This window comes from Aquarana catesbeiana, linkage group LG01 (assembly GCF_042186555.1).
Source record: "Aquarana catesbeiana isolate 2022-GZ linkage group LG01, ASM4218655v1, whole genome shotgun sequence".
Taxonomy (NCBI): Eukaryota; Metazoa; Chordata; class Amphibia; order Anura; family Ranidae; genus Aquarana; species Aquarana catesbeiana.
In genome coordinates, this window is record NC_133324.1 from 777,153,844 (window position 1) to 777,165,965 (window position 12,122).

The window sequence follows — 12,122 nt, forward strand, 5'->3', positions numbered from 1 at the left end:
CGCACTACACTAACTTGTAGCTTTAGCTGAACACAGTTCAGAGCACGCACTACATTAACTTGTAGCGTTAGCTGAACACTGTGCAGAGGTCGCACTACACTAACTTGTAGCTTTAGCTGAACACTGTTCAGAGGATGCACTACACTAACTTGTAGCTTTAGCTGAACACTGTGCAGAGGTCGCACTACACTAACTTGTAGTTTTAGCTGAACACTGTGAGGAGGACGCACTACACTAACTTGTAACTTTAGCTGAACACTGTGCAGAGGTCACACTAAACTAACCTGTAGCTTTAGCTGAACACTGTGAGGAGGACGCACTACACTAACTTGTAGCTTTAGCTGAACACTGTGAGGAGGAAGCACTACACTAACTTGTAACTTTAGCTGAACACTGTTCAGAGGACGCACTACACTAACTTGTAGCTTTAGCTGAACACTGTGAGGAGGAAGCATTACACTAACTTGTAGCTTTAGCTGAACACAGTTCAGAGCACGCACTACATTAACTTGAAGCGTTAGCTGAACACTGTGCAGAGGTCACACTACACTAACTTGTAGCTTTAGCTGAACACTGTTCAGAGGATGCACTACACTAACTTGTAGCTTTAGCTGAACACTGTGCAGAGGTCGCACTACACTAACTTGTAGTTTTAGCTGAACACTGTGAGGAGGACGCACTACACTAACTTGTAACTTTAGCTGAACACTGTGCAGAGGTCACACTAAACTAACCTGTAGCTTTAGCTGAACACTGTTCAGAGGACGCACTACACTAACTTGTAGCTTTAGCTGAACACTGTGAGGAGGAAGCACTACACTAACTTGTAACTTTAGCTGAACATTGTTCAGAGCACGCACTACACTAACTTGTAGCTTTAGCTGAACACTGTGCAGAGGTCGCACTACACTAACTTGTAGCTTTAGCTGAAAACTGTTCAGAGGACGCACTACACTAACTTGTAGCTTTAGCTGAACACTGTGCAGAGGTCACACTACACTAACTTGTAGCTTTAGCTGAACACTGTGAGGAGGACTCACTACACTAACTTGTAGCTTTAGATGAACATTGTTCAGAGGACACACTACACTAACGTGTAAATACTTTAGCTGTCTGTGGTAGTGATAGGATCAGGAAAACACCACCAAACTTCTACAGGTAGCTTTAGCTGAACACTGTGTAGAGGTCGCACTACACTAACATGTAAATACTTTAGCTGCCTGCGGTAGTGATAGGATCAGGAAAACACCACCAACCTTCTACAGGTAGCTTTAGCTGAACACTGTGCAGAGGTCGCACTATACTAACATGTAAATACTTTAGCTGCCTGCGGTAGTGATAGGATCAGGAAAACACCACCAACCTTCTACAGGTAGCTTTAGCTGAACACTGTGCAGAGGTCGCACTACACTAACATGTAAATACTTTAGCTGCCTGCGGTAGTGATAGGATCAGGAAAACACCACCAACCTTCTACAGGTAGCTTTAGCTGAACAGTGCAGAGGTCTCACTACACTAACGTGTAAATAATTTAGCTGCCTGCGGTAGTGATAGGATCAGGAAAACACCACCAACCTTCTACAGGTAGCTTTAGCTGAACAGTGCAGAGGTCGCACTACACTAACATGTAAATTATTAAGCTGCCTGCGGTAGTGATAGGATCAGGAAAACACCACCAACTTTCTACAGGTAGCTTTAGCTGAACAGTGCAGAGGTCGCACTATACTAACGTGTAAATAATTTAGGTGCCTGCGGTAGTGATAGGATCAGGAAAACACCACCAACCTTCTACAGGTAGCTTTAGCTGAACAGTGCAGAGGTTACACTACACTAACGTGTAAATACTTTAGCTGTCTGTGGTAGTGATAGGATCAGGAAAACACCACCAACCTTCTACAGGTAGCTTTAGCTGAACACTGTGCAGAGGTCGCACTACACTAACGTGTAAATACTTTAGCTGCTTGCGGTAGTGATAGTATCAGGAAAACACCACCAACCTTCTACAGGTAGCTTTAGCTGAACACTGTGCAAAGGTCGCACTACACTAACTTGTAGCTTTAGCTGAACACTGTTCAGAGGACGCACTACACTAACTTGTAGCTTTAGCTGAACACTGTGAGGAGGACGCACTACACTAACTTGTAGCTTTAGATGAACACTGTTCAGAGGACGCACTACACTAACTTGTAGCTTTAGCTGAACACTGTGCAGAGGTCGCACTACACTAACTTGTAGCTTTAGCTGAACACTGTGAGGAGGACTCACTACACTAACTTGTAGCTTTAGATGAACACTGTTCAGAGGACGCACTACACTAACGTGTAAATACTTTAGCTGTCTGTGGTAGTGATAGGATCAGGAAAACACCACCAACCTTCTACAGGTAGCTTTAGCTGAACACTGTGTAGAGGTCGCACTACACTAACATGTAAATACTTTAGCTGCCTGCGGTAGTGATAGGATCAGGAAAACACCACCAACCTTCTACAGGTAGCTTTAGCTGAACACTGTGCAGAGGTCGCACTACACTAACATGTAGCTTTAGCTGAACACTGTGAGGAGGACTCACTACACTAACTTGTAGCTTTAGATGAACACTGTTCAGAGGACGCACTACACTAACGTGTAAATACTTTAGCTGTCTGTGGTAGTGATAGGATCAGGAAAACACCACCAACCTTCTACAGGTAGCTTTAGCTGAACACTGTGCAGAGGTCACACTACACTAACATGTAAATACTTTAGCTGCCTGCGGTAGTGATAGGATCAGGAAAACACCACCAACCTTCTACAGGTAGCTTTAGCTGAACAGTGCAGAGGTCGCACTACACTAACATGTAAATTATTAAGCTGCCTGCGGTAGTGATAGGATCAGGAAAACACCACCAACTTTCTACAGGTAGCTTTAGCTGAACAGTGCAGAGGTCGCACTATACTAACGTGTAAATAATTTAGGTGCCTGCGGTAGTGATAGGATCAGGAAAACACCACCAACCTTCTACAGGTAGCTTTAGCTGAACAGTGCAGAGGTTACACTACACTAACGTGTAAATACTTTAGCTGTCTGTGGTAGTGATAGGATCAGGAAAACACCACCAACCTTCTACAGGTAGCTTTAGCTGAACACTGTGCAGAGATCGCACTACACTAACGTGTAAATACTTTAGCTGCTTGCGGTAGTGATAGGATCAGGAAAACACCACCAACCTTCTACAGGTAGCTTTAGCTGAACACTGTGCAAAGGTCGCACTACACTAACTTGTAGCTTTAGCTGAACACTGTTCAGAGGACGCACTACACTAACTTGTAGCTTTAGCTGAACACTGTGAGGAGGACGCACTACACTAACTTGTAGCTTTAGATGAACACTGTTCAGAGGATGCACTACACTAACTTGTAGCTTTAGCTGAACACTGTGCAGAGGTCGCACTACACTAACTTGTACCTTTAGCTGAACACTGTGAGGAGGACTCACTACACTAACTTGTAGCTTTAGATGAACACTGTTCAGAGGACGCACTACACTAACGTGTAAATACTTTAGCTGTCTGTGGTAGTGATAGGATCAGGAAAATACCACCAACCTTCTACAGGTAGCTTTAGCTGAACACTGTGTAGAGGTCGCACTACACTAACATGTAAATACTTTAGCTGCCTGCGGTAGTGATAGGATCAGGAAAACACCACCAACCTTCTACAGGTAGCTTTAGCTGAACACTGTGCAGAGGTCGCACTACACTAACATGTAAATACTTTAGCTGCCTGCGGTAGTGATAGGATCAGGAAAACACCACCAACCTTCTACAGGTAGCTTTAGCTGAACACTGTGCAGAGGTCGCACTACACTAAAGTGTAAATACTTTAGCTGCCTGCGGTAGTGATAGGATCAGGAAAACACCACCAACCTTCTACAGGTAGCTTTAGCTGAACACTGTGCAAAGGTCGCACTACACTAACTTGTAGCTTTAGCTGAACACTGTTCAGAGGACGCACTACACTAACTTGTAGCTTTAGCTGAACACTGTGCAAAGGTCGCACTACACTAACTTGTAGCTTTAGCTGAACACTGTTCAGAGGACGCACTACACTAACTTGTAGCTTTAGCTGAACACTGTGAGGAGGAAGCATTACACTAACTTGTAGCTTTAGCTGAACACTGTTTAGAGCATGCACTACATTAACTTGTAGCGTTAGCTGAACACTGTGCAGAGGTCGCACTACACTAACTTGTAGCTTTAGCTGAACACTGTTCAGAGGATGCACTACACTAACTTGTAGCTTTAGCTGAACACTGTGCAGAGGTCGCACTACACTAACTTGTAGTTTTAGCTGAACACTGTGAGGAGGACGCACTACACTAACTTGTAACTTTAGCTGAACACTGTGCAGAGGTCACACTAAACTAACCTGTAGCTTTAGCTGAACACTGTGAGGAGGACGCACTACACTAACTTGTAGCTTTAGCTGAACACTGTGAGGAGGAAGCACTACACTAATTGTAACTTTAGGTGAACATTGTTCAGAGCACGCACTACACTAACTTGTAGCTTTAGCTGAACACTGTGCAGAGGTCGCACTACACTAACTTGTAGTTTTAGCTGAACACTGTTCAGAGGACGCACTACACTAACTTGTAGCTTTAGCTGAACACTGTGCAGAGGTCACACTACACTAACTTGTAGCTTTAGCTGAACACTGTGAGGAGGACTCACTACACTAACTTGTAGCTTTATATGAACACTGTTCAGAGGACGCACTACACTAACGTGTAAATACTTTAGCTGTCTGTGGTAGTGATAGGATCAGGAAAACACCACCAACCTTCTACAGATAGCTTTAGCTGAACACTGTGTAGAGGTCGCACTACACTAACATGTAAATACTTTAGCTGTCTGCGGTAGTGATAGGATCAGGAAAACACTACCAACCTTCTACAGGTAGCTTTAGCTGAACACTGTGCAGAGGTCGCACTACACTAACATGTAAATACTTTAGCTGCCTGCGGTAGTGATAGGATCAGGAAAACACCACCAACCTTCTACAGGTAGCTTTAGCTGAACACTGTGCAGAGGTCGCACTACACTAACGTGTAAATACTTTAGCTGCCTGCGGTAGTGATAGGATCAGGAAAACACCACCAACCTTCTACAGGTAGCTTTAGCTGAACAGTGCAGAGGTCTCACTACACTAACGTGTAAATAATTTAGGTGCCTGCGGTAGTGATAGGATCAGGAAAACACCACCAACCTTCTACAGGTAGCTTTAGCTGAACAGTGCAGAGGTCGCACTACACTAACATGTAAATTATTAAGCTGCCTGCGGTAGTGATAGGATCAGGAAAACACCACCAACTTTCTACAGGTAGCTTTAGCTGAACAGTGCAGAGGTCGCACTCTACTAACGTGTAAATAATTTAGGTGCCTGCGGTAGTGATAGGATCAGGAAAACACCACCAACCTTCTACAGGTAGCTTTAGCTGAACAGTGCAGAGGTTACACTACACTAACGTGTAAATACTTTAGCTGTCTGTGGTAGTGATAGGATCAGGAAAACACCACCAACCTTCTATAGGTAGCTTTAGCTGAACACTGTGCAGAGGTCGCACTACACTAACATGTAAATACTTTAGCTGCCTGCGGTAGTGATAGGATCAGGAAAACACCACCAACCTTCTACAGGTAGCTTTAGCTGAACACTGTGCAGAGATCGCACTACACTAACGTGTAAATACTTTAGCTGCTTGCGGTAGTGATAGGATCAGGAAAACACCACCAACCTTCTACAGGTAGCTTTAGCTGAACACTGTGCAAAGGTCGCACTACACTAACTTGTAGCTTTAGCTGAACACTGTTCAGAGGACGCACTACACTAACTTGTAGCTTTAGCTGAACACTGTGAGGAGGACACACTACACTAACTTGTAGCTTTAGCTGAACACAGTTCAGAGCACGCACTACATTAACTTGTAGCGTTAGCTGAACACTGTGCAGAGGTTGCACTACACTAACTTGTAGCTTTAGCTGAACACTGTTCAGAGGATGCACTACACTAACTTGTAGCTTTAGCTGAACACTGTGCAGAGGTCGCACTACACTAACTTGTAGTTTTAGCTGAACACTGTGAGGAGGACGCACTACACTAACTTGTAACTTTAGCTGAACACTGTGCAGAGGTCACACTAAACTAACCTGTAGCTTTAGCTGAACACTGTGAGGAGGACGCACTACACTAACTTGTAGCTTTAGCTGAACACTGTGAGGAGGAAGCACTACACTAACTTGTAACTTTAGCTGAACACTGTTCAGAGGACGCACTACACTAACTTGTAGCTTTAGCTGAACACTGTGAGGAGGAAGCATTACACTAACTTGTAGCTTTAGCTGAACACAGTTCAGAGCACGCACTACATTAACTTGTAGCGTTAGCTGAACACTGTGCAGAGGTCGCACTACACTAACTTGTAGCTTTAGCTGAACACTGTTCAGAGGATGTACTACACTAACTTGTAGCTTTAGCTGAACACTGTGCAGAGGTCGCACTACACTAACTTGTAGTTTTAGCTGAACACTGTGAGGAGGACGCACTACACTAACTTGTAACTTTAGCTGAACACTGTGCAGAGGTCACACTAAACTAACCTGTAGCTTTAGCTGAACACTGTGAGGAGGACGCACTACACTAACTTGTAGCTTTAGCTGAACACTGTGAGGAGGAAGCACTACACTAACTTGTAACTTTAGCTGAACATTGTTCAGAGCACGCACTACACTAACTTGTAGCTTTAGCTGAACACTGTGCAGAGGTCGCACTACACTAACTTGTAGCTTTAGCTGAAAACTGTTCAGAGGACGCACTACACTAACTTGTAGCTTTAGCTGAACACTGTGCAGAGGTCACACTACACTAACTTGTAGCTTTAGCTGAACACTGTGAGGAGGACTCACTACACTAACTTGTAGCTTTAGATGAACATTGTTCAGAGGACACACTACACTAACGTGTAAATACTTTAGCTGTCTGTGGTAGTGATAGGATCAGGAAAACACCACCAACCTTCTACAGGTAGCTTTAGCTGAACAGTGCAGAGGTCGCACTATACTAACGTGTAAATAATTTAGGTGCCTGCGGTAGTGATAGGATCAGGAAAACACCACCAACCTTCTACAGGTAGCTTTAGCTGAACAGTGCAGAGGTTACACTACACTAACGTGTAAATACTTTAGCTGTCTGTGGTAGTGATAGGATCAGGAAAACACCACCAACCTTCTATAGGTAGCTTTAGCTGAACACTGTGCAGAGGTCGCACTACACTAACATGTAAATACTTTAGCTGCCTGCGGTAGTGATAGGATCAGGAAAACACCACCAACCTTCTACAGGTAGCTTTAGCTGAACACTGTGCAGAGGTCGCACTACACTAACGTGTAAATACTTTAGCTGCTTGCGATAGTAATAGGATCAGGAAAACACCACCAACCTTCTACAGGTAGCTTTAGCTGAACACTGTGCAAAGGTCGCACTACACTAACTTGTAGCTTTAGCTGAACACTGTTCAGAGGACGCACTACACTAACTTGTAGCTTTAGCTGAACACTGTGAGGAGGACGCACTACACTAACTTGTAGCTTTAGCTGAACACAGTTCAGAGCACGCACTACATTAACTTGTAGCGTTAGCTGAACACTGTGCAGAGGTCGCACTACACTAACTTGTAGCTTTAGCTGAACACTGTTCAGAGGATGCACTACACTAACTTGTAGCTTTAGCTGAACACTGTGCAGAGGTCGCACTACACTAACTTGTAGTTTTAGCTGAACACTGTGAGGAGGACGCACTACACTAACTTGTAACTTTAGCTGAACACTGTGCAGAGGTCACACTAAACTAACCTGTAGCTTTAGCTGAACACTGTGAGGAGGACGCACTACACTAACTTGTAGCTTTAGCTGAACACTGTGAGGAGGAAGCACTACACTAACTTGTAACTTTAGCTGAACACTGTTCAGAGGACGCACTACACTAACTTGTAGCTTTAGCTGAACACTGTGAGGAGGAAGCATTACACTAACTTGTAGCTTTAGCTGAACACAGTTCAGAGCACGCACTACATTAACTTGAAGCGTTAGCTGAACACTGTGCAGAGGTCACACTACACTAACTTGTAGCTTTAGCTGAACACTGTTCAGAGGATGCACTACACTAACTTGTAGCTTTAGCTGAACACTGTGCAGAGGTCGCACTACACTAACTTGTAGTTTTAGCTGAACACTGTGAGGAGGACGCACTACACTAACTTGTAACTTTAGCTGAACACTGTGCAGAGGTCACACTAAACTAACCTGTAGCTTTAGCTGAACACTGTTCAGAGGACGCACTACACTAACTTGTAGCTTTAGCTGAACACTGTGAGGAGGAAGCACTACACTAACTTGTAACTTTAGCTGAACATTGTTCAGAGCACGCACTACACTAACTTGTAGCTTTAGCTGAACACTGTGCAGAGGTCGCACTACACTAACTTGTAGCTTTAGCTGAAAACTGTTCAGAGGACGCACTACACTAACTTGTAGCTTTAGCTGAACACTGTGCAGAGGTCACACTACACTAACTTGTAGCTTTAGCTGAACACTGTGAGGAGGACTCACTACACTAACTTGTAGCTTTAGATGAACATTGTTCAGAGGACACACTACACTAACGTGTAAATACTTTAGCTGTCTGTGGTAGTGATAGGATCAGGAAAACACCACCAAACTTCTACAGGTAGCTTTAGCTGAACACTGTGTAGAGGTCGCACTACACTAACATGTAAATACTTTAGCTGCCTGCGGTAGTGATAGGATCAGGAAAACACCACCAACCTTCTACAGGTAGCTTTAGCTGAACACTGTGCAGAGGTCGCACTATACTAACATGTAAATACTTTAGCTGCCTGCGGTAGTGATAGGATCAGGAAAACACCACCAACCTTCTACAGGTAGCTTTAGCTGAACACTGTGCAGAGGTCGCACTACACTAACATGTAAATACTTTAGCTGCCTGCGGTAGTGATAGGATCAGGAAAACACCACCAACCTTCTACAGGTAGCTTTAGCTGAACAGTGCAGAGGTCTCACTACACTAACGTGTAAATAATTTAGCTGCCTGCGGTAGTGATAGGATCAGGAAAACACCACCAACCTTCTACAGGTAGCTTTAGCTGAACAGTGCAGAGGTCGCACTACACTAACATGTAAATTATTAAGCTGCCTGCGGTAGTGATAGGATCAGGAAAACACCACCAACTTTCTACAGGTAGCTTTAGCTGAACAGTGCAGAGGTCGCACTATACTAACGTGTAAATAATTTAGGTGCCTGCGGTAGTGATAGGATCAGGAAAACACCACCAACCTTCTACAGGTAGCTTTAGCTGAACAGTGCAGAGGTTACACTACACTAACGTGTAAATACTTTAGCTGTCTGTGGTAGTGATAGGATCAGGAAAACACCACCAACCTTCTACAGGTAGCTTTAGCTGAACACTGTGCAGAGGTCGCACTACACTAACGTGTAAATACTTTAGCTGCTTGCGGTAGTGATAGTATCAGGAAAACACCACCAACCTTCTACAGGTAGCTTTAGCTGAACACTGTGCAAAGGTCGCACTACACTAACTTGTAGCTTTAGCTGAACACTGTTCAGAGGACGCACTACACTAACTTGTAGCTTTAGCTGAACACTGTGAGGAGGACGCACTACACTAACTTGTAGCTTTAGATGAACACTGTTCAGAGGACGCACTACACTAACTTGTAGCTTTAGCTGAACACTGTGCAGAGGTCGCACTACACTAACTTGTAGCTTTAGCTGAACACTGTGAGGAGGACTCACTACACTAACTTGTAGCTTTAGATGAACACTGTTCAGAGGACGCACTACACTAACGTGTAAATACTTTAGCTGTCTGTGGTAGTGATAGGATCAGGAAAACACCACCAACCTTCTACAGGTAGCTTTAGCTGAACACTGTGTAGAGGTCGCACTACACTAACATGTAAATACTTTAGCTGCCTGCGGTAGTGATAGGATCAGGAAAACACCACCAACCTTCTACAGGTAGCTTTAGCTGAACACTGTGCAGAGGTCGCACTACACTAACATGTAGCTTTAGCTGAACACTGTGAGGAGGACTCACTACACTAACTTGTAGCTTTAGATGAACACTGTTCAGAGGACGCACTACACTAACGTGTAAATACTTTAGCTGTCTGTGGTAGTGATAGGATCAGGAAAACACCACCAACCTTCTACAGGTAGCTTTAGCTGAACACTGTGCAGAGGTCACACTACACTAACATGTAAATACTTTAGCTGCCTGCGGTAGTGATAGGATCAGGAAAACACCACCAACCTTCTACAGGTAGCTTTAGCTGAACACTGTGTAGAGGTCGCACTAAACTAACGTGTAAATACTTTAGCTGCTTGCGGTAGTGATAGGATCAGGAAAACACCACCAACCTTCTACAGGTAGCTTTAGCTGAACACTGTGCAAAGGTCGCACTACACTAACTTGTAGCTTTAGCTGAACACTGTTCAGAGGACGCACTACACTAACTTGTAGCTTTAGCTGAACACTGTGAGGAGGACGCACTACACTAACTTGTAGCTTTAGATGAACACTGTTCAGAGGACGCACTACACTAACTTGTAGCTTTAGCTGAACACTGTGAGGAGGACGCACTACACTAACTTGTAGCTTTAGATGAACACTGTTCAGAGGACACACTACACTAACTTGTAGCTTTAGCTGAACACTGTGCAGAGGTCGCACTACACTAACTTGTAGTTTTAGCTGAACACTGAGGAGGACGCACTACACTAACTTGTAGCTTTAGCTGAACACTGTGAGGAGGAAGCATTACACTAACTTGTAGCTTTAGCTGAACACTGTTCAGAGCACGCACTACATTAACTTGTAGCGTTAGCTGAACACTGTGCAGAGGTCGCACTACACTAACTTGTAGCTTTAGCTGAACACTGTTCAGAGGATGCACTATACTAACTTATAGCTTTAGCTGAACACTGTGCAGAGGTCGTACTACACTAACTTGTAGTTTTAGCTGAACACTGTGAGGAGGACGCACTACACTAACTTGTAACTTTAGCTGAACACTGTGCAGAGGTCACACTAAACTAACTTGTAGCTTTAGCTGAACACTGTGAGGAGGAAGCACTACACTAACTTGTAACTTTAGCTGAACATTGTTTAGAGCACGCACTACACTAACTTGTAGCTTTAGCTGAACACTGTGCAGAGGTCGCACTACACCAACATGTAAATACTTTAGCTGCCTGCGGTAGTGATAGGATCAGGAAAACACCACCAACCTTCTACAGGTAGCTTTAGCTGAACACTGTGCAGAGGTCGCACTACACTAACGTGTAAATACTTTAGCTGCTTGCGGTAGTGATAGGATCAGAAAACCACCACCAACCTTCTACAGGTAGCTTTAGCTGAACACTGTGCAAAGGTCGAACTACACTAACTTGTAGCTTTAGCTGAACACTGTGCAGAGGTCGCACTACACTAACTTGTAGTTTTAGCTGAACACTGTGAGGAGGACGCACTACACTAACTTGTAGCTTTAGCTGAACACTGTGCAGAGGTCGCACTACACTAACTTGTAGTTTTAGCTGAACACTGTGAGGAGGACGCACTACACTAACTTGTAGCTTTAGCTGAACACTGTGCAGAGGTCACACTAAACTAACCTGTAGCTTTAGCTTAACACTGTGAGGAGGACGCACTACACTAACTTGTAGCTTTAGCTGAACACTGTGAGGAGGATGCACTACACCAACTTGTAGCTTTAGATGAACACTGTGTGGAGGACGCACTACACTAACTTGTAGCTTTAGCTGAACACTGTGCAGAGGTCACACTAAACTAACCTGCAGCTTTACCTGAACACTGTGAGGAGGACACACTACACTAACTTGTAGCTTTAGATGAACACTGTGAGGAGGACGCACTACACTAACTTGTAGCTTTAGCTGAACACTGTGCAGAGGTCACACTACACTAACTTGTAGTTTTAGCTGAACACTGTTCAGAGCACGCACTACACTAACTTGTAGCTTTA